Source organism: Eleutherodactylus coqui, chromosome 4 (assembly GCF_035609145.1).
Source record: "Eleutherodactylus coqui strain aEleCoq1 chromosome 4, aEleCoq1.hap1, whole genome shotgun sequence".
Classification (NCBI taxonomy): domain Eukaryota; kingdom Metazoa; phylum Chordata; class Amphibia; order Anura; family Eleutherodactylidae; genus Eleutherodactylus; species Eleutherodactylus coqui.
Genome location: NC_089840.1, coordinates 279,704,561 through 279,727,433, shown reverse-complemented (window position 1 = coordinate 279,727,433; position 22,873 = coordinate 279,704,561). Strand labels below are relative to the sequence as shown.

Here is a 22,873-nt window from a genome sequence, read left to right as displayed (position 1 = left end):
TTCAATTGCCTCTTCTGCAGTACATCTTTCAGCAGTCAATATTGCAGTAATTGTAGAACTACTTCATTAGTGACATGTCCAACTCTAGAGCGGAAGAATCCAGATAGAAGTTAGCCAGAATCATATACTATGCATGCTATCACAGTAATACTAAAAACTAATATGTGGCCACTATGAACCGTTTTGTTCTAACTACATTCCATCATGGCCGTTGGCTGCAGAATCAACTACTGGCACTCCCTTTGCCCAGCTTATACAAATCGCTGAACCACACAGTAAGCACACTCCCTGTCACATGCGTCTACTGACCTTACCAGGGCCTCTACCGCTATTTTAGAAAGACTAGACCATTTCAACTCTCAACCTGGTTGAAATATGTCAAATGGAGACGACCTAGTTGTACAGGACTCTGCCTATAATAGACCACACAAGGGAACTAGACCTTCCCATTTAAAAGAGATTGTCTATATCTCCTGCATCGCCATCCCATTCAGTTCTTCCTAAACTCAGATCGCAAGTTGAGCCAGACTTGAATAGATTATTTTGGAGGCTACTGGTAGTAAGAGTTCCCACCTACCACAAAATAGAACAAAACATACAAGAGGATTGCAAAGGCAAATAATCCAGTTTTAATCCTTTTGATGCTCCAACCCCTGAAATTTGGATACTAAAAAAAAGACAAGCAAAAAAAAGGAGTGAAGACCCTCATTTAAACTGAGACAATCCTGGTGTTCCCATTCTCAGGCTTCTTCTACTAAATCTACAGCATGAAACCCCAGAGCGGAAGAATCCAGATAGGAGTTAGCCAGAATCATATACTATGCATGCTATCGTAGTAATACTAAAAACTAATATGTGGCCACTATGAACCATTTTGTTCTAACTGCGTTCCATCATGGCTGGTGGCTGCAGAATCAACTACTGGCACCCCTTCTGCCCAGCTTATACAAATCACTGAACCACACAGTAAGCACACTCCGTGTCACATGTGGTCATTCACCTTACCAGGGCCTCTACTACTATTTTAGAAAGGTTAGACCGTTTCAACACTCACCGTGGTTGAAACATGTCAGATGGAGATGACCTAGTTACATAGGACTCTGTCCATGGTAGACCACACAAGGGAACTAGACCTTCCCATTCAAATAGATTGTCTATAGCTCCTGCATTGCCATCCCATTCAGTTCTTCCTAAACTGAGATCGCAGGTTGAGCCAGACGTGATTAAATTATTTTGGAGGCTACTAGTAGTAAGAGTTCCCACCTACCACAAAATAGAACAAAACGTACAAGAGGATTGCAAAGGCAAAGAACCCAGTTTTAATCCTTTTGATGCTCTATCCCCTAAAGTTTGGATACTGTGAGGGATTAGCGTTTAGGATCGGTAGCAACCTGGGCATAAGCAGTCAGAGACAGTGACACATAGGATAAAGTCTTTAGTCCAGGCTTTGCCTGGGTTTATTTCCAAGCAAACAAAAGCAAAATACAGGCCTTAACATCAGGCAAACATAACGTAAATCCTGCTCGTCTGAGCACTTACTAAACATGTAGCGTCCCTGTCTACACACTGGTAACAAAATGGCTCCTGCACACAGCCAGCCAGGACTCTCAGACCTGCAGAGGTCTCAGCTCTCTTCCTGGCCCTGTAGGCCCAGGCTTTATAAGGCCTGGTACCAGCCCCACCTGGTACGTGGGAGTGACCATCCCACCCTTCACTTTGGTCACTCCAGGAAAAGCCGGCCCGGATTATGCGGCTTGGAGCCACTTACTTGCTACAACGTGTCAGTAACTTAGTGTTACTGACACCATACTGCCGGCTTCCTCCACCGAGCCCAGGCTGCTCGGTGGCACGTATCTGCCCAAGCGCTCCCCAAAGCAGCATAGGAGAGCATCCTAGGCGAAATATACCTGCCCTCCAGCACCTTGCCGGTCACCGTCTCACATACCCTCCCCCTCTGTTCGAGCCTGTGGGGTCGGACACCTTTAGCCGCCATGCAATGCATCCTTGACAAGGCATCGGCATTGCCCTGTAGCTTTCCTGCCCTGTGTTCGACAGAGAAACTGAAGTTTCAAAGTGTCAGGAACCACCTGGTGACTCTGGCGTTTCTCTCTTTTGCCTGTGACATCCAGGTTAAGGGAGAGTGGTCTGTGATCAGCCTGAAGTGCCGACCTAGAAGGTAGTATTTTAGGGATTCAAGGGCCCATTTGATGGCTAGGCACTCCCGTTCAACAATGCTGTAATTTTTCTCAGGTGGCGTGAGCTTCCTGCTTAGATAAATCACGGGATGTTCCTCTCCCTCTACTTCTTGGGACAGAACTGCTCCCAGTCCCACGTCGGACGCGTCTGTCTGAACAATAAATTCTCTTTTAAAATTAGGTGTGACCAACACTGGACGTCTACAGAGGGCCCGTTTTATCTCCTGGAACGCCTTTTCTGCGTCAGGGTTCCACTTGACCAAGACTGACTTACTGTTCTTGGTCAAGTCTGTTAGGGGTGCTGCTATGCTAGCAAAGTTCTGCACGAACCGCCTATAGTACCCTACAATGCCTAAAAAAGCTCTCACCTGCTTTTTAGTAGTGGGTTGTGGCCAGTCCTGAACGGCTTCAACTTTATTGATCTGGGGTTTTATAATACCCCTGCCTATTACATACCCCAGGTATCGTGCTTCTTCGAGGCCTATGGCGCACTTCTTTGGGTTTGCTGTGAGCCCTGCTTTTCTAAGGGAGTTCAGTACTGCCTGTACCTTGGGTAGATGGCTGTCCCAGTCTTCGCTAAAGATGATGATATCATCTAAATATGCTGACGCATATTGACGATGGGGTTTGAGTATGATATCCATCAATCTTTGGAAGGTTGCTGGGGCTCCATGCAAACCGAAGGGTAGGCAGATGTACTGAAACAACCCTTCTGGTGTGGCAAACGCAGTCTTTTCTTTCGCGCTCTCTGTAAGGGGAACCTGCCAGTAGCCTTTAGTAAGGTCGAGAGTGGAAAAGTACCTAGCATGACCCAGTCTCTCAATTAACTCGTCCACTCTCGGCATTGGGTATGCGTCAAATTTTGACACGTCATTTAGCTTCCGGAAGTCGTTACAGAAGCGCAGAGAGCCATCAGGTTTTGGTATCAGCACGATAGGGCTGGACCATTCGCTTTTCGACTCCTCAATTACTCCGAGGTCTAGCATTTTCTTGACCTCCTCTGAGATGGCTCGTCTGCGGGCTTCTGGAACCCTGTACGGTTTAAACTGAACCTTTACCCCTGGTTCAGTTATAATGTCGTGTTTTATGACACCAGTACGCCCTGGTATATCAGAGAACACATCTGAGTTACGTTGTATAAATTCCCTCGACTCTTGTTGTTGGGATTTGGACAGGGACCCTGATACACACACCTCTGGGACCTCACCATGGGGGGTGCTCACTGCAGTCAGGGCTTCTCTGTCCTTCCATGGCTTAATTAGGTTTACATGGTACAACTGTTCTGGTTTCCGCCTACCTGGCTGGTATACCTTATAATTTACCTCTCCGACTTTCTCAATTATTTCATAGGGCCCTTGCCATTTTGCTAGGAATTTACTTTCCAGGGTGGGCACCAACACTAGTACCCGATCCCCAGGGTTGAAGGTTCTCACCTTGGCGGACCTGTTATATACCCGGCTTTGGGCTTCTTGAGCCTGCTGTAAATGTTCTCTAACAATAGGCATGACCGCCGCAATTCGATCTTGCATCAGGGAGATGTGTTCAATAACACTCCTGTAGGGGGTGGACTCGTGCTCTCAGGTCTCCTTAGCTACATCAAGGAGCCCTTGGGGAAGTCTACCATAAACTAATTCAAAGGGAGAGAACCCAGTGGAGGATTGTGGGACTTCACGGATTGAGAACATTAAATATGGCAGCAGACAGTCCCAGTCCTTCCCATCCTTATTGACTACCTTTTTGAGTATGCTTTTTAGGGTCTTATTAAATCTCTCAACCAGACCATCCGTCTGTGGGTGGTACACCGACGTCCGTAAGTGCTTAATATTCAGCAGCTCACACAATTCCTTCATGACCTTTGACATAAAGGGGGTTCCTTGGTCCGTCAGGATCTCTTTTGGTATGCCCGTGCGGGAGAACATGTGAAGTAGTTCCTTTGCAATACCCTTGGATGACGTATTGCGTAAAGGAACGGCTTCGGGGTAACGGGTGGCATAGTCTACAACCACTAATATATGTTGGTGACCCCGGGCAGACTTTACCAAGGGCCCAACTAGGTCCATAGCGATCCGCTCAAACGGCACCTCTATGATGGGCAAGGGCACTAAGGGGCTCCAGTAATGGGGCATAGGAGCTGTTATTTGACACTCCGGGCACGACTCACAGTAACGTTTTACATCACCATGTACCCCCGGCCAGAAAATACGCTGAAGGATGCGTTCCCTTGTCTTTTCGCTCCCGAGATGACCTCCCAGCACATGCTTGTGCGCCAGGTCTAAGACCATCCTGCGATAAGACTGAGGTACCACCAGCTGTTCCACAACCTCCCCACATACCTTGTCAACTTGATACAACAACTCTTGATTGACTGCCAGGTGTGGAAACACAGTATCAGCCCCTGGGAATTGAGGCTCCCCATTTAGTACTTTAACATTTTCCCTGACCTTTACTAAGGTGGGGTCTCAGAGCTGCTCAGTTCCGAAATTGGCACGTGAGACCTCTAAGTCAGGCATAGCAACCACTTCGTCCTGTATCTCTGTCTCACCCGCTAGTACTGTTAAGGGAAAGTTATCCCCATTCTCTTGGGTCACCCCTACTGCTGGAACCGTACCCTCAGGGTCAAACGGTTCTGGACACACATCATACACATTTGCATTATCATGAACCTTATTTGCAGACGACCCTCGGTGTCGCCACAAGTCCCAAAATAGGGGAAAGTCTCTCCCGAGGATCACGGTGTGCATTAAGGATTTTACGACGCCCACCTCATGGGTGGCAAGTCCACACGGAGTATCAAGTCGTACAAGGGCAATAGGATACTCCTTGGTGTCCCCATGCACACAAACAACCCCCATACGACGGCTGGTGAAGGTTGTGGGATCGACCAGGCTGGAGTGCACCAGCGTAACCAAGCTCCCTGAGTCCAGTAGAGCTGTCACCGCAAAGTCATTCACCTTTAGGTGACATAATGGTCGATCAGTCTCTGACGCAGTCTCTGCAGAACACACTGGCCGTGCGAACATCGACCTCCGCCGGGCAGAGTCACAGTCCATTGGTTCCACGGTAAGTGGACAGTTGGCAGCAAGATGCCCGGGCTCATGACAGCGCCAACATCGTATGGAGGCCCGGTCTCCTTGGGGTTCTACCCGGGACCCGAATGTCCATTTGGGGCTCCTCCTCTGCCCCAAACGATCCCCCTCTGAGCCGCCTCCCCTTGGGACACTTTTGACACCCCTTACATATGGAACAGTCTTACCAGGAGCTCCAGCCGACTTGCTGTTCCCGGGGTTGGAACGTCGAGGAGGCACGGCTTGCAGTAAGTCCTCCGTGGCTTTATACCTCTCGACGAGGCTCACGAGTTGGACCACATCCTGGGGACCCCCTTGTCCCACCCAGCGCTGGATTGCGGGGGGCAATGAGCGGATGAACTTGTCCAGAACCACTCTTTGTACGATCTCCGCCGGGGACGACTCCTCTGGCTGCAGCCACTTTCTCACTAGGTGGAACAGGTCGTACATCTGGGAGCCAGCTAGTAGGTCGTCCGTGAAAGTCCAGGCGTGTACGCGTCGGGCCCGCACATGGGTGTCCACGCCCAAGCGTGCCAGGATCTCACCTTTGAGCTTATTATAGTCCTTGGCATCCTGCTCCCCGAGGTCAAAGTAGGCCTTTTGGGGTTCTCCTGTCAGGAAAGGCGCTACTACCTCCGCCCACTGAGGTGCTGGTAATTTCTCCCTCTCGGCCACTCTCTCAAAGACCGTGAGAAAGGCCTCGATGTCATCGGTGGCCGTCATCTTTTGTAAGGCCGCCTGTACCGCGGTACGGGTGGTGGGGAGCGAACCAGACGACCTCTGCACACTTTGCGCCAGGAGAGCATTAGTCTCGGCCTGAGCTCTCATGGCCTCCTCATGGATCTTTTGCTGGGTCGCCGCCACTTGTTGCTGCTGGGCCAACGCTTGCTGTTGCTGCACGTTCATTTGTACCAGCTGCTTTATCAGTTCCTCCATCTTGGCAATATCTGATGGCTGTGCCGTTGCAGCTTTCACCCAGGACATGGGGGTTACAGCACTCTCCAGTCAATCTCTCTTGGGCGGTTGCCCTTAGCAACGGTTCTCCAGCTGCTGCAGCAAAATGTCCACTAATTGGTGTATGTCTCTTTAAGACCGCTGCCCACATCCAAACACCATATGTGAGGGATTAGCGTTTAGGATCGGTAGCAACCTGGGCATAAGCAGTCAGAGACAGTGACACATAGGATAAAGTCTTTAGTCCAGGCTTTGCCTGGGTTTATTTCCAAGCAAACAAAAGCAAAATACAGGCCTTAACATCAGGCAAACATAACATAAATCCTGCTCGTCTGAGCACTTACTAAACATGTAGCGTCCCTGTCTACACACTGGTAACAAAATGGTTCCTGCACACAGCCAGCCAGGACTCTCAGACCTGCAGAGGTCTCAGCTCTCTTCCTAGCCCTGTAGGCCCAGGCTTTATAAGGCCTGGTACCAGCCCCACCTGGTACGTGGGAGTGACCATCCCACCCTTCACTTTGGTCACTCCAGGAAAAGCCGGCCCGGATTATGCGGCTTGGAGCCACTTACTTGCTACAACGTGTCAGTAACTTAGTGTTACTGACACCATACTGCCGGCTTCCTCCACCGAGCCCAGGCTGCTCGGTGGCACGTATCTGCCCAAGCGCTCCCCAAAGCAGCATAGGAGAGCATCCTAGGCGAAATATACCTGCCCTCCAGCAACTTGCCGGTCACCATCTCACAATACTAAAAAAAATAAGAAGCAGGAACAGTAGTGAAGGCCCTCATTTAAACCAAGACAATCCTGGGTGTTCCCGTTCTCAGACCTCCCAGGCTTCTTCTACTAAATCTACTGCATGAAAGGCAGTCCCCACTCGATCCCTCTAGGGTGGGTGTTCGATTCCCTGTCCAGGGAAACTTAGTTCGCCCATGTTTTAGACGCCTGGGTTCAGGAAGTCATGTCTTCAGGCTATTATGCCATAGATTTTTCAGCTCCATCTATGGATTGTTTTTTCAGTTTTATAATTCCAAAGTCTACTTTAAAAGCCAAAGCTTTTCTTCAGACAATAGACAACCTGTCCTCTCAAGGTGTCATCATGTCTGATGCCAATCTTTTTGTGATACCTGGGAAGTAGGACTCTGTGAGACCAGTTCTGCATCTGAAGAGGCTTAAACAATACGTAAAAAGTCTGACATTTTCGCATGGAGTTGCCAAGATCTGTCTTTGGATGCTTACCTATCTGCCCAGCGCATCAGCGATTTTTCTGCTTTGCTATCAAGTCAAATTATGATCAATTCAAGGCCCTTCTATTTGGTTGGCCAAGGCTCCGCAAGTTTTTACAAAGGTCCTGGGGTCAGTGATGGCTTTCCTCCATTTCAAGGGCTTTGTGGCCATTCCACATCTCAATGACCTCATGATATAAGCCCTAACCCTGTCAGCAAACCTGGACAGCCTCCACATAACTCAGGACACGTTGTCCAGGTTTTGGTAGATCATCAACCATCCCATGTCTTCTCTCACATAGTTGCAACAGCAGGATTTTCTGGGTCTATCCTTCGACATGGCGCAAACATGTGTACTATTGCCAATGTCAAAACTACAATGTCAGAAATACGTATGATCTCTGCAAACTCCAAATCGCATGACTATTTGTCACTTTATGAGGGTGATGGGCCTGATTGTCTTCTACTTCAAAGGCAATTGCTTTCATGCAAATTTCATGCGCTGCCTCTCCAGTGGACCATTCTCTCGAAGTAGGACAAGCCTATGACTTTGTCCACTTGGAAGATCCGACTGTCTCTGTATATTCAGCACTCATTGTTTTGGTGGCTGGAATCCCCACAGTTCCATAAGGGTAGTTCCTTTCTGAAGATGTCAGCCTTTCCGGTCGTTAGGTTACTCTGAAGAATCTCTCAGTTCAAAAAGCTTAATCCAAAAAGATCGATCAATAAACATATTGGAACTTTGTGCCATTTTCCCGTCCCTTAATCACTTTGCACTCCAGCTAACAGGGCTATCAGTGCGGGTCCAAACTACTAAGATGGCTTTCATGCACATAAATCATCAAGGTGGGACTCACAGCTTTAACGTTATAGAGGAAGCAGCAAAGATCTTGACATGGGCTGAAGATCATCTTCCAGCACTCTCAGCAGTCCATGTATCGGGAGTAGACAACTGGGTAGCAGACTTCCTCAGCAGAGAGACAGTTGACCCCCGAGAATAGGAACTACATCTAGAAGTCTTTTAGAAACTTTGTTGAAGGTGAGGTCATATGGACATAAACCTCATGGAGTCAGAATCAGTTGCAAGCTGAGAAATTTTGTGGCCAGGTCTAAGGACCCCACAAGCTCAAGCAGTAGAGGCTTTAGTAATTTCATGGACAGAATTCCGGTTCACATGTCATTCTCCCTTCCGAATAATCCCACAATTTTTCAAGAAAATCAAAATGAAAGGCCTTCTGGTGATTCTCATGAGCACAGATTGACCCAACCGGACGTGATACGTGGATCTAGTCAACTTGCTCGTCAACTCTCTGTGGCGCCTCCCTCTTTAAAATCTTTTTTTTACAGGTACCTCTATTCTATTAGAATTTACCTATGCTTCATTTAACAGCTTGAAGGTTCAAGCCACCATCCTAAGAGTCTGTGGATTTAAGGAACTTGTCTTTCAAACCAGAATGAAGGCAAAGAAACCCTCCTTCTCGGGTTTAGCATTGCATTTGGAAAAATACAAATTCCATCCTATGTTTCTCTTTATCCCATCTCCCATCATTTCAACGGTAGAGTCTGGATAGAGTCTTGGTTCTTCAACCCCTTAGTGACGAAGCTTGTTTGCGCCTTCGTGAGGTAGCCAAATTTTGGAAATCCGACATGTGTCGTTGAACATAACATAACTCCTTAAAGGTTTTGCATATCCAAGTGATTCTGACATTGTTTTTTCGCCACATGTACTTCATTTAGGTTGTAAAAATAGACCGATATAATTTGTGTATATTTATTAAAAGCTGGAATATTGGGAGCATTTTGAAATATTTTTTATTTTTTCACATTTTCAACTGTAATATCTCAAATATGTGCATACTGTACAAATTTTTGATAGGATATATATTTCCATCTGTTTACTTTATTCTGGATGCACGTTTTTTTTAAACCATTTAAATGACGTACAAATTTAACATTACTTTTCAGCATTTTAAGGAACACTTTGTTTTCTTACAGCAAGCCAATTTTGCAAAGGCTCATAGGTGTCACAATAGATACCGCCCCCAAATGACCCCATTTTAAAAACTATACCCCTTAATGTATTCACTGAGGAAAGTCATGAGTATTTTGACCCCACCGTTTTTTTTTTTCAGGAATTCAATTTAGAGGAGAAAAAAATAAAATTTCATATTTTTGCAAATATGTCATTTTAAAGACATTTTTTTTTCCTATAGTGCACATGAAAATGAGGATTGACACCCCAAAATGGATCCCTCTGTTTGTCCTGTGTTCAGAAATATACCCATTTTGGCCCTAATCTTGTGTCTGGATGCACAACGGGGCCCAAAATGAAACGAGCAGTCGCTGGTTTTCAGAACATAAATTTTGCTTGAGGGCCTTTTAGGCCCCATTGCCCACTTGTAGAGCCCTTGAGCATCCAAAACCATAGACAACCCCCACAAGTGACCCCATTTTGAAAACTAGACCCCTTAAAAAAAAATTATCTAGGGGTGTACTGCCCATTTTGACCCCACAGTTTTTGAATAAATTCAAGCAAAGCAAAAAGGAAACAATTGTGATTTTCGTTTTTTTGGCAATTCTGTCATTTTAAAAACAACTTTTTTTGTACAGCACACACATGAATGAAGACTTGCACTCCAAAATGGATACCCCTGTTTGTCCCGTGTTCAGAGACATACCCATTGTGGCCCTAATCTACTTAAGGGACACTTGGCTAGGCCTATAATAGAAGGAGCACCCGTTGGATTTCAGGGTACAACTGAATAAATTCCAGGCGCTATTGCCCGCTTGTAGAGCCATTGAGCGGCCAAAACGATAAAGAACCCCCACAAGTGACCCCATTTTGAAAACTAGACCCCTTAACGAACTCATCTAGGGGGGTACTGGGTATTTTGACCTTACAGTATTTGAACTAATCTAAGCTAAACAGAAGGAAAAAAGTACGATTTTCATTTTTTGGCAATTTAGAAACAGGTGTTTTTTGTACAGTGTACATAGGAATGAAAGACTTTCACCCCAAAATGGATCCCCCCATTTTTCCCGTGTTCAAAAACATTCCTGTTGTGGCCCTAATCTACTTACACGACACATGGCAAGGCCTGTAATGGAGGGAACACCCGTTGGATTGCAGGGCACAAATGAATAAATTCCAGGCCCCATTGCTCACTTGTACCGAATAAAAATTGACACGTTAAAAAAATCATACCCACCCTCCGCACCCTTTTTGGCATTACCCAAATCTTAGATAAAAGTAATAATAGGAACTGTGTGGTATTTCCGAAGACAGGGGTAATTACGGAGGCTGGTTGGGATGGGTACATGGGGCAATAAAACCGGGTATCCCTCCTCTTCTCATGCTTTTTGGGGGGTATTTCGTGACCTCAGCGGCAGGTATGGGGTGTAAAAATTGTCTGTCTTTTGAGTCTTCGTAAGCTTGCCGAATGGGAAATTGATGTGTCCCCACGCAATTCATTCGGTGTAGGTGTCAGATAGCTGAACGCAATGGGAAAGCCATCTGCACCCTACCCAATTCAGTCAGTGTATTTGTGCCAGACAGGTAAAACAACGCAATGGGAAGTCTTTGTGCACCCACAGCATAGGCGAGCCCAAGGAACTTAAAGATGGTATTACACATACAGAAATCACAGCGCCCAAACATGGCAGTTTCACCCCACCAAGGACGTCGGCCCACATTTCTACCCTAGTCAGTCGGAGTATTTGTGCCAGACCGGTAAAACACTGCTATTGGAAGTCTTTGTGCATGGACAGCATAGGCGAGCCCCTGGAACCCAAGGAAAGTATTACACATAAATAAATCAGAGCGCCCAAACAAGGCAGTTTCACCGTGCCAAGGACCTTCACCTCGGCTCACACCCTCAGTAATCATCGGCTTTTAGCAGACTCGGGCGCTAGTGCAGCTGTGAACTTCTCATTATTGCAGTAACGCTCCTTTTGTTTGGCCCAAACCAGTGTCTCAGATAACTGTGGTAACACGAGAGAAAATACATGTTGAACAGTGCTGATCCCCTGACCCCAAGCAGGAGGAGGAGGTGGCATAACAAGGATACCTCCTGCTTCAAACCAATCTTTGGTGTTAGTATGTGCTGCTTTGTGGAGATGTGTAGAAGTGCTGGCACCTGAGTCCCCTTTATGCCCACATTTGCGGCTCCTGACAATTTTGTGACGGAGGTGGCTCGGGATTGGAATGATGATCGTACGTCAATCTATCATCCATTCTCAACAGCATTGTGGGCTATCGCCCATACTTTCAGAGAGGGTCACTGCCTGGCCCTGCCAACCCTCTGCAGTGTGTGCCTCCGGTTCCTCCTCATCCAGTACGCACTTATAGACATGAGGGTGGTGTGGCTATAAAGCGAGCGTGTGGCATGAGGGCAGCTGAACGCTGTGCAGGGAAACTTTTATGTGCGCTATGGATGCAGGGTCATGCGGGGGGGGGGGGGGGGTGGACAGCAATGCCAGCATGTAACCCAGGAGAAGAGGCAGCGGGGTCACCCGCAGGCAGTGATTGTCCTTGGTTGGAGCTAATGTGGTGCTTAGCTAAGGTGTGCCTTGCTAATGAGGGTCTGTCCCAAGTAAATTGTTAGGGGGGTGACACCAGACTCTTGCCCCCATTTTGCCTTAATAGTGGAACCTGGGAGCATCAGATGCAGCCATGCATGCTGCCCCTGCCCTTCCCTATCCGTTTCTGTGGCGTTTCCATGACTTTTTGATGTTTTCTGGTGTTTGACAAGTCATGACCTATGCAGAGTTGCCCATTGACTTCAAGGGGATTCGTTACTCGAAACGAGCTCTCGAACGTTACGAAAAGTTCGACTCGAGCAACGAGCACCCGAGCGTTTTGGTGGTAATACATGTGACTTTACTTTGACTTAAAATGTGATTGTTCCCAGCAAGAGAAACCAAGTAATCTTGTAGTTATGCTACCTTTTAATGGCTAACAAAAATGCGTGATGTTAATGCGAGCTTTCGAACCTACGCAGGGTTCTTTTCTCCAGCTTAAATTAAATAGATCCAAAGAGGCATGCATGTTTACACAAACATACTTATGACAAGGCACAGACATGGATGTGATTAATTTGCACTTAAAATAATACAAGAGAAATACAAACATCTTAAAATAGTCACTAATAAAGATGTGAAGGTTTTATGGTCCTTGAAAGTGTGTTGGGAAATCCCCAGGTCAGTGTTATCTGTGCTATAGATTTCTCAAACTTCCCATTTATGCATGAACCCTCATGAACAATTTAACGTTTTGTTGAAAGTGTCAAAAGTTCACTGACTTTTAATGTTGGACTTTTTTTCTGCTATCAATAAATAAAGAAAATGGCAGCTTTGTTATTTGCTATGTAACAAATGAGATTTGTGAGTGCAGCATTTTCCAAATTCAAACCATTAATACGGTTTTTCCGTACGGTGTGTTTGATAGTTAACAAGACATGATTTCCAAGTAAAATATTCCCAACATTCAGAAAATCAAAATGGTTTCTCCCCTGTGTGACTTATCTGATGTCTAAGATCTGATTTAGGTGTAAATATTTTCCACATTCAGGACAATAATGCTGGGTTTACATGGGTCAGTTTCACCGCGGAAATCTTGCTGTGTTGCCGCAGCAAAAAACTGAGAGATTTCCGCGGGATAAGCACAGCTTCAAATCCTTCTATGGGAGAACCGACTACAATGAAAAAAAGAAAAGAATAGACATGCTGCGTCCCAGGGATCCGCACCATTGTGCCGGCTAATGCCAGCTTTGCCGAGAATTAGCGACCGCAGGTGGATTTGCCGCTGGGAAATTCCACGGCAAATCCGCCCTGTGTAAACCCAGCCTTATAGTTTCTCCCCTGTGTGATTTCTCTGATGTTTCACAAGACTTGATCTTTGGTTATACCATTTCCCACATTCTGAACATGAATATAGCTTCTCACCTGTGTGAATTCTCTGATGTACAACAAAACTTGATTTATGGTTAAAACATTTCCCACATTCTGAACATAAATATGGCTTCTCACCTGTGTGAATTCTCTGATGTATAACAAGAGTTGATTTAGCTCTAAACGATTTCTTACATTCTGAACATGAATATTGTTTCACCCCTGTGTGAATTATCAGATGTTTAAGAAGATCTGATTTATAGGTAAAGCATTTCTCACATTCTGTACATGAATATGGCCTCTCTCCTGTGTGAATTCTTTGATGTATAAGAAGACTTGATTTCTGCTTAAAAAATTTCCCACAATAACATGAATGTTGTTTTTTATCTCCTGTGTGATTTCTTTGATGTTCCACAAGACTATTTTTATGGTTAAAATGTTTCTTACATTCCGAGCATGAATAAATCTTGCCTCCTGTGTGAATTCTCTCATGTTTCTCAAGACTTGATTTTTGCGTAAAAGATTTCCCACAGTCAGAACATGAATATGGCTTTTCTCCTGTGTGACTTCTCTGATGTGTAACAAGTTTTGATTTCCAGTAAAAACATTTCCCACATTCTGAACATGAATATGGATTCTCTCCTGTGTGAATTCTACAATGTGTAACAAGGTGTAATTTCTGGTAAAAACATTTCCCACATTCTGAGCATGAATATGGCCTCTCCCTTGTATGAATTCTGTGATGTTCAACATCCTTTCTGCAACTATTATTTTGTTTAACATTCTGCAATGAATCCGAAGATGGAACCTGTTTAGAAGGATCTGTCGATAGATCTTTGCTGTCAAGTGCAAAGGGTATATTTGGGACAATGGCAGACTCTTCATATGTATCTTGTATGATACCATGATCTTCCATTTTACAATCTGTTGATATCAAACGTCCCTCTAAGCTCCTGCTGCTGCCATCTGTCAAGAACAAAATAGATTTTAATATCTTTCAATATAACATTACAATTATACTGATAGTTTATGACACTGGTATAAGAAAATGCTCATACAAATTGTAAGGCATGTATCAAAATTCAAATATTAAAAAGGGTTTTCCTATGCACAGGAGCCACAATAATTCAAGAAACACCTAATCTACTGACAAACATCCTAAAAGACCAATGATTTTTAGCGAATAAACGTACTTTTTTGTATTTTTCATCTCTCCATTGAAGCTCAGTATTTATGTGCTGAATACTCCAAATAGCAGCTTTATTTTAACCCCTTTTGTTGCACACATACGCTATATACATCTCAACTGCACATACCCTGTGGAGTTAGAACATATATAGCCATCCACTGCATATCCAGTGAGCTCAGGAAGTGATCCTGATCCATACACAGTGGTTAGCAGAGGTCTTTTACCAGCAGTAATCAGCCAGCAACAGCTGTGATCTGTGATCTTAACTGTTGACCCTTTAAATGCCACTGAGTTCTGACATTGGCATCTTAATGTCCCTTTCTGGGATTTAAATGTCACAAAAGGCCCCATGCGACTTGATCAGTGAGGTGTCATCTGGGTATCATGGCGGCCAGGGGCTTCTGAGGGATTTCAGGGCTGCCATGATCAAAAAGAAGACTGTCAAAATATAGTATGATGCAGAGTATTTATCTAGTTTTATCTAGATTTGGATTTAGGGGGTAAAGCCAGAGCTTTTACCCCTGCATACTTTCGGATATGACCACCTGCCCGTTTTTCCTTTGCTCTTCCCTTTAGGTTAGTAAGATGCTCTTCGGAAGGATGAAGCTTTTCTTGGCAGGTAGTCTGTCGGGAAACCCTTTTTCTCCATCCCCTGCTTTCTCCAGGAGCTTATCTAGACAACATGTCTCCCGACCACTCTTCTAGCAGAGTTTCCTAACCCAGCATTTCTCGCAGCAAATCTCACGGACTAGGCTGAAGCGTTGGCTAGAAAGGCTGTAGACTTTTTACATAGAGGGATACGCTCCATATTTCTTCTTTTGATGTTTCTTGTTGTAGGTGAGACTCGAACTGGTCAAGCCATAGGTAGGGAGGTGAACAAGGCTTTACGCCGATACGCGTTCTTGTACTTGTAAAACCATGTACCTGTGAAACCATGTACCTGACTATGCAAGCCTGATATGGAAATAAAGCAAAGGAAAAATTTTATCCATGTGTCCGGATTCCCACACCTTTTTTTGCTCAACCCATAGGTACTTGGATCTCGCTACTGATGTAGCTGCTATATTGGACTCTATTATAGTAGCCGCCGACTCCCAAGCTCTTTTAAGGAATCATTCTATCCATTGGGTCTTTAAGCTGAGAAGCATCCTCAAATGGAAGGGAAGTTTTCCCGACAAGCTTTGCTACCTACACATCTACTTTTGGGATTGAATCCCACAGCACCGTATCCTCTGATGCAAACAGGAGTCTTTCCTGAAACTCCCTAGGAATGGATAGGCCCCTTTTTACCACATGCCATTCCTCTGTAATGAGCTTCAGTAGGTTTTCATTCACTGAGAAGCACTTTTTCTGTTGGGATCGGAGACCCCCAAACATTTCATCTTGTATGAATCTGGGTTGAGGAACTTCAATCACCTCCATAGTATTGCTTACTGCTGAAATTAATTTGCCTAACTCTTGCTTGGAGAAATAATATTTTCTCCCTCTATCATGGGCGCTGAATATTCTGACGAATCATCATCTGAATAGTCCACCTCAGATAGCTCAGGTGTAGAAACTACATAATCCCATGTACAGGTTCTCTTAGCCTGCCTGGAGGTTCCTGGCGGGGAATCTGATATCTGTTCGGCGCGAACCGCATCAACTTCTTCCCGAACCATAGCACATATACCTTGCAATAAATCCTGCTGCTCGCCCTTTACCATTTTTGCTGTACATTCTGGACAAATCGGCTTTTTTGCACTATCCTCTAGCCTTTTCGTACATAAAGCGCATCTTTTAATCCTTTTCTTATCCCCTTTTGGTTTAAATGCTTCCTCCTAAAAATAGGAGAAGCCACTATACCAACATACTAAAGCCACCACTTTTAGATTTGTCCAAGTGGATCACTTACAATTGGCACAATCTCCTTTTCACCATCCACACTGTCCATGGCGCTTTGGAGGGGTTATGGAGCCTGAATCCCGCAGGCAAACTCATAGGGGTTGGAATTTGGCACCTTAGTACTGGGGCATGCCGCCAGAAGCGTGCGTCTGACATTGCGCACAACGCGGCGCCACGTCATCATGGGGAGCCGGCCACCGCTAGACGCCGGGACCTAAGTGTGAGATGCAGGAGCACCTGCCCTGGGCCCCACAGCCTCCTGACTGCTCCTCTTGGTCTTCTGGATGGGCCATATCCTGGACATTCTCCGTGAGTATAATCTCTGTGACCACCCTGCGGCATGGAGATTTCCCTCTGTGTCCACTGGGACAGGAAGAAACACTGGAGATGGATGGTGAGAAATGGCCTTAAGAACTCTCCTTCTTCCTGTCCCCAGGCGGGGCAACCTCCATGTGTGCTGTCAGGATGGACGCTATGGTAAAACCTGCTATCCAATTGTCTACACCTGGAATATGGACCACCAAGAGCACTTGAAGTTGATCTTCGGTCCATGTAAAAATTTTTGTTTCCTCTGCCTTGACCGCCAAGCTGCAGGTCCTTCCTTGGTTTATGTTTGGGACTGTCATAATGTTATCGGTTTGAACCCGAACAGGGAGACCTGCTGGCTGAAGTTAAAAGTGTTGAAATCAAGGGGCGTGGCCTAGCGGGCAAGGCAGGAAGACGCGCCGGAAGGAGGGCTACACATACAAGTGGCTAACCTGAGGCCATCCAGCTTCCCTGCACCTCAGAGGCGCTTCCCGCTGGCACTAGAATCCTCTTAGCCATCTGGAGCAAATAGAGAGGTCCCTCGGCCTACTCTGTGCACCTTGGAAGGCCCCTCCGCCTAGTCAGCCAGAGAAGCCGAAGACTAAATTAGCAGATGGTCCCGCGCGGCTGGATCCCACTACTGCAGTGGGCCTCCCAGCAGCAGGAAACACCTCACAGTACGGTTGCAAGTTCCCTGGGGACAAGAAAGAAGGTGAGATCCTCTCACAAAGAGGTCAAAGCCCTAATATTGGTGGCCAGAAGCAGAGGCCAGTTGGGGGGCGAGAGGCCCTTGTCACAGACCCTCCAGAGACCACAGCAGAACGGGCTCACAACAGGAAGCTCCCCTTTACCTCATAAACCCAGTAGACACGCAGGAGAAAGCAGGCTAGAGGCCTGGAAATACCTTACTATCCAAAGCCTGGATAGGCCCCAGAAGCTCTATTTAGCCCACAATCGCTAAGCTGCCTGGTGGAGAGACCCAAGTCATCTCTTCTCCTAGCTGGGTCTGGGTCAGTGCGGTTCAGAGAATTGGCGGAACCTTGCCCACCCCCACCCTCCACCCTCAGATAAGGACACTTGCTCTGACAAATCTCATCCACCTTTTTAACTTTTGCATCCATTGTCCAGATGCTGCTGAAGAACAAGATGCAAATCATGCATAATTAAACCTCCTTGCATCACCACAGGGAACCGCATAATTCTATAGAACATCCCAAATTGGTGAAATCTAACAAATAAAGAAGCAAAGATGTCCTTAATACGCCAAAACTCTCCAAGAGCCAAGCAGATTTAGACAAATATCTTAGGAAAAAGCACGCTTCACCTACTGCGCAAAAGATTAAAGCTTCAAACAACAATTTGTAGTAGCAGAATCTAGAGGGATCAGGTATGGAGTGCGCATCAATCAGCTCTGAACAGGCCAAAGATCAAGATCGTAATCCAATCTCACGTTCCTTTATAAAACAGATCCTTGCGCAGTCGCTATCTCCGGTTATGAAAGAACTGGCGGACATAAAATCTGACGTGAGGCCAATAGGCCACAGAGTAGAAGCTCTGGAAAATACACAACGCACTCTGATCCAGCACAGCAGTGCCACACAATCAAATTTAATTGCTCAGCAAGAGTACCTGAACCATATCATTGCTCAACGTGGATTATAAAATCCTGACTAAAATATTAGCTACTAGACTAAACAGAATAATATTATCCATAATCCATGAGGATCAAACGGGGTTCATGCCCGGGAAATCGACCACAATCAACATACGTAGGACACAAACAATAGTACAATTAGGCAGAAAATATAATTAACCCTGGGCAACAGCGTCTTTAGATACAAAGAAGGCATTTGATTCATTGGAATGGAATTTTTTAGAAGCTTGCCTGACCCGTTTTGGCTTCAGGCCGTGATTCCTAAAATGGATCAAGCTATTATATAAGTCACCCATGGCAAACGTAATAGTTAACGGTATACCATCAATGAAATTCCCGCTATCACGGGGAACACGCCAGGGATGTCCACTATCCCCAGCTCTATTTGCGATAGCAATAGAAGCACTAGCCATCCGCCTACGTAATGCCCCTGATGTGACAGGAGTACAATGGGAGGGCAGAGAAAGTAAAATTGGACTATATGCAGACGATATGATTTTATATCTCTGCAACCCTGAACACTCATTCCCACAAGCCCTAGAAATAATAAACTGTTTTTCCAAATACTCCGGATTATATATAAACTGGACCAAGTCAGCCATAATGCATACAGCCAAAGACTCCGTCATGATCCCATGTGTACTCTCCAGTGGACTACTGGAAGTAACAAAATTCAAATACCTAGGAGTCAATATAGTACAGGATCATGAAAACACCCTAAGTGAAAATATAGACCCGTTATATGACTCAATAACCACTAAAGTAAAGGTTTGGTCCAGACTTCCTCTCTCGGTGGCCGGGCAAGTAAATTTGATAAAAATGGTAATTCAGCCCAAGTGCCTGTATTCCGTACAACATATACCGGTTAAAGTACCAGAAAAATTCTTTCAAACATTAAACTCCCTGATTATTCGCTTTATCTGGGGCCAGGCCAGATCTAAACTGGGACTTGCTAAACTGCAAAGATCTAAGAAACAGGCGGGAATGGCACTACCTAATTTCAAATTATATTACCTATCGAGCCAACTACGAAACCTCAGTTCCTGGTTTACCAGGGGGGAGTTACCACTGACAGACTATTATTTAGCCAGCGAGGTAGCGGGACAAAACTTGATTGGATTCCTGGAACATCCAGAATACACAAAACCATCTAAATTACTACCCATACACCGACTAGCCCAATCGGTGTGGCGTGTGGCCAAAGAGATCCAACAATTCACTGACATAATGACTGACACCCCCCTGTGGGAAAACCCCACTCTGCCATCACTACAATCACTACAAGATATTAGATATTGGACTTCTTTGGGAATACAGGTGTTGGGAGACATATACAAAGACAATGTAATGCTAACTTACACACAATTACGGAAAAAACTACAAATGCCGAAATTACAACTATTTAGATACTTCCAATTGAGACACGCCCTAAATGCCCAATTTCCACCAGAAACGGTTAGAATCTCTAAGTATCCAATAGTGGGCGTCCCGAAAGGACTGATATCAATGCTCTACACGCACTTACTATCAGCCAAAATGGATCATGAACCATTATTAGTCTATGACAAATGGAAAATTAATATTGCTACTCTGACAATAGAGGACTGGCAGGAAGCGATTGAGTCGCATCTATTAGTGTCACCGGCAGTTAATAATAAACTGATACAACTATACGTGATACACCAGGCATATCTTACACTAGTCCAATTGAATAAAATGGGCAGAACAGACACAGCGACATGCCACAGATGTCATCAACCGAATGCCGACTTTTGGCACCTACTATGGGAATGTCATCATGTAAAGAAATTCTGGGAAGAGATATTTAATATCCTGTCTTCGCTCCTGCCGACCCCACTGGTCATGGACCCCAAAATAGCAATATTTGGACTGATAGACGAAGAAGAGTGGACACACTGCAATAAAATATTAATCAGAGAAATGCTATTTATAGCCAGAAAAACCGTAGCCATGAGATGGATGGCAACGAGACCGCCCTCCATCTCACAACGAGACCGCCCTCCATCTCACAACGAGACCGCCCTCCATCTCACAACGAGACCGCCCTCCATCTCACAACGAGACCGCCCTCCATCTCACAATGAAAAAAGCTAGCTGACACTATAATAACACATGAAAAGGTGATTTACCAACACAGAGGATGCCCAGACAAATTTGAAAAAGTGTGGGGTGAGTGGATAGACTCGCACAACACATTATAAGCAGGTACAGGTTAGATATCTAGTTGAAAAAGAGGAAGAAATTCATACACAACGAACCAAACGCACTAACAGTTTTATTTTATTCTCTCAAATGTTAAAAGTTAATATGGAAAACGTTATGTAACCATAAAGTGATATAAGATGCAGAACAAATGAAACTTGTACACAGAAATAAATGTAATAATTGTTTTACAATCTGTCAATAAACGAAGTTAAAAAAACAAAAGAGTACCTGAACCATGCCATGCTTACGTTAGAAGACCAGGAGAACAGGAGCTAACGCAAAAACATCAGGTTTCGTGGACTTCAAGAATTTGTGGCTAACAGGGCAGCGCTCCAAGTTTCCCAGTCCCTGCTGGGGATACGAGGGCAGAAACCATTATCATCGAGCGCATTCACAGAGCCTTGAGCTCTAAACCCTCTGCCTCGGAGCCTCCTAGGGATGTCATTTGTGGCCTTTTGAGTTACGTAGATACCTCCATCATACTTCAAAAAGCAAGAGGCTCAGAAAGTCAACTTTGAAGCCACCAAAATCACCTTATTTCAGGATCTGTCTCCAAACACATTAAGCAAACGGCGCATCCTCAAGCCTTTGACGGACGCCCTCAAAGCCAAAAAGATTCCCACAAGATGGCTCTTCACCTTTGGGCTGGTGATCTACAAGGATGGCAACCAAATCACTATTAGATCACCAGCCAACTTAAGCAAAGCCTGGGAAAAACTGGGCATCCTGCCTATTGACATCCTGTCGTGGTGGCCAACCCACCTTAACCCTTTCTTATCCAATTTGTATTCTGGTTTTCCTAGGGGGCATACCGAGGAAAAAATATGTTCACCATTTTGCATGGTTCTTTGCGTTACCCAGGAAACACCACGGGGAGGTAACCATGCGACGTATATAAAATAAAATTAAAAAGATTTGTGAAAAACAAATAGGAAAACAATAGACTTTTAAAAGGAAATAATAATTCCTTGTTAAAACGAAAAAGGTCGTTTTTTGAAAAGGTCACCCCACAGAATGTACCACCTTTCACAGGCTGCTCATTTTTACCCTGAAAGGTAACGCCCCTTTTTATTCAAATTTCCTACGCTGACTGAAGGTTGCAGCCCTTTGTTATCCTTAAAGGCATACTCCATCCCAGCAGTCCACATCCACTTCCTTTTGTACTTTACAGCCTTTCAATACATACGACAGTCAGTTTTATTCCTCAGTATATACTCATATTTCTAAATTCGTTTTGTTTTGCTGAGAAGATAACTGACTTATACTATGGGATACAGATATGTTATTAGTTACATAACATAAGAATGGTCATGCCAAATTTCAAGTTTGTGCACTACAGATGTGTGTTATTACCGTGTTTCCCCGAAAATAAGACAGTGTCTTATATTAATTTTTATTCAAAAAGGTTTAACTTTTTAACATGTATAGCTGCCTGGACACTATTTAAATTGACTTTTTAAATTAATTGTTAGTAGGGCTTAATTTTGGAGTAGGGCTTATATTTCAAGCATCCTCAAAAATTCTGGAAAATCATGCTACGTCTTATTTTCAGGGTATGTCTTATTTTCAGGGAAACAGGGTAATTACATTACATAGGGGGTCACTTACTTTTATGCATAGGATTGAATAATCAAGTTGCAACCCTTTAAATTTCCAATATTTAGAATGGTCATGGCAAATTTCACATTTGTGCGGTAAAAATTTGTGTAATTACTTGTTGCATCGGGAAGTGAGAGAATTAGATTATGTACATAATATTTGGACACTAAGTCTTTTGCGCTTAGAATTGAATAATCGAGTTGGTACCCATTAACTTTCCCTATTTATGACATAATCTATGCTTGTGCCAAATTTCAAGCTTCTATGACATCGGGAAGTGAGAGAATTAAATTCCATATGTAAAATTTGGACACTAATTCTTTTGTGCCAGTATTGAATAATCCAGTTGGGACCCATTAAATTTTCCTATTTATGACATAATCAATGCCCGTGCCAAATTTCAAGTTTCTATGACATCACGAAGTGAGAGAATTGGATTCCGTACGTAAAATTTGGACGCTAATTCTTTTGCACTAGAATTGAATAATCGAGTTGGGACCCAGTAACTTTTCCTATTTTGGACATAATCTATGCTCGTGCCAAATTTCAGGTTTCTACGACATCGAGAAGTGAGAGAATTAGATTCCGTATGTAAAATTTGGACGCCAGTTCTTTTGCACTAGAATTGAATAATCGAGTTGGGACCCATTAGCTTTTCCTATTTATGACAATCAATGTTCGTGCC

General features: G+C 44.7%; 1 protein-coding gene and 1 pseudogene across 5 annotated transcripts in view; both read right to left on the bottom strand.

The window, feature by feature from the left end:
• The window catches only part of LOC136624352 (zinc finger protein 585A-like), a 188,413-nt gene that overhangs the window by 151,708 nt on the left and 13,832 nt on the right, over positions 1–22,873 (bottom strand). The gene's annotated exons all lie outside the window — the stretch shown is intronic.
• Positions 12,371–22,873, bottom strand: part of LOC136624527 (zinc finger protein 502-like) — a 71,647-nt pseudogene continuing 61,144 nt past the window's right edge.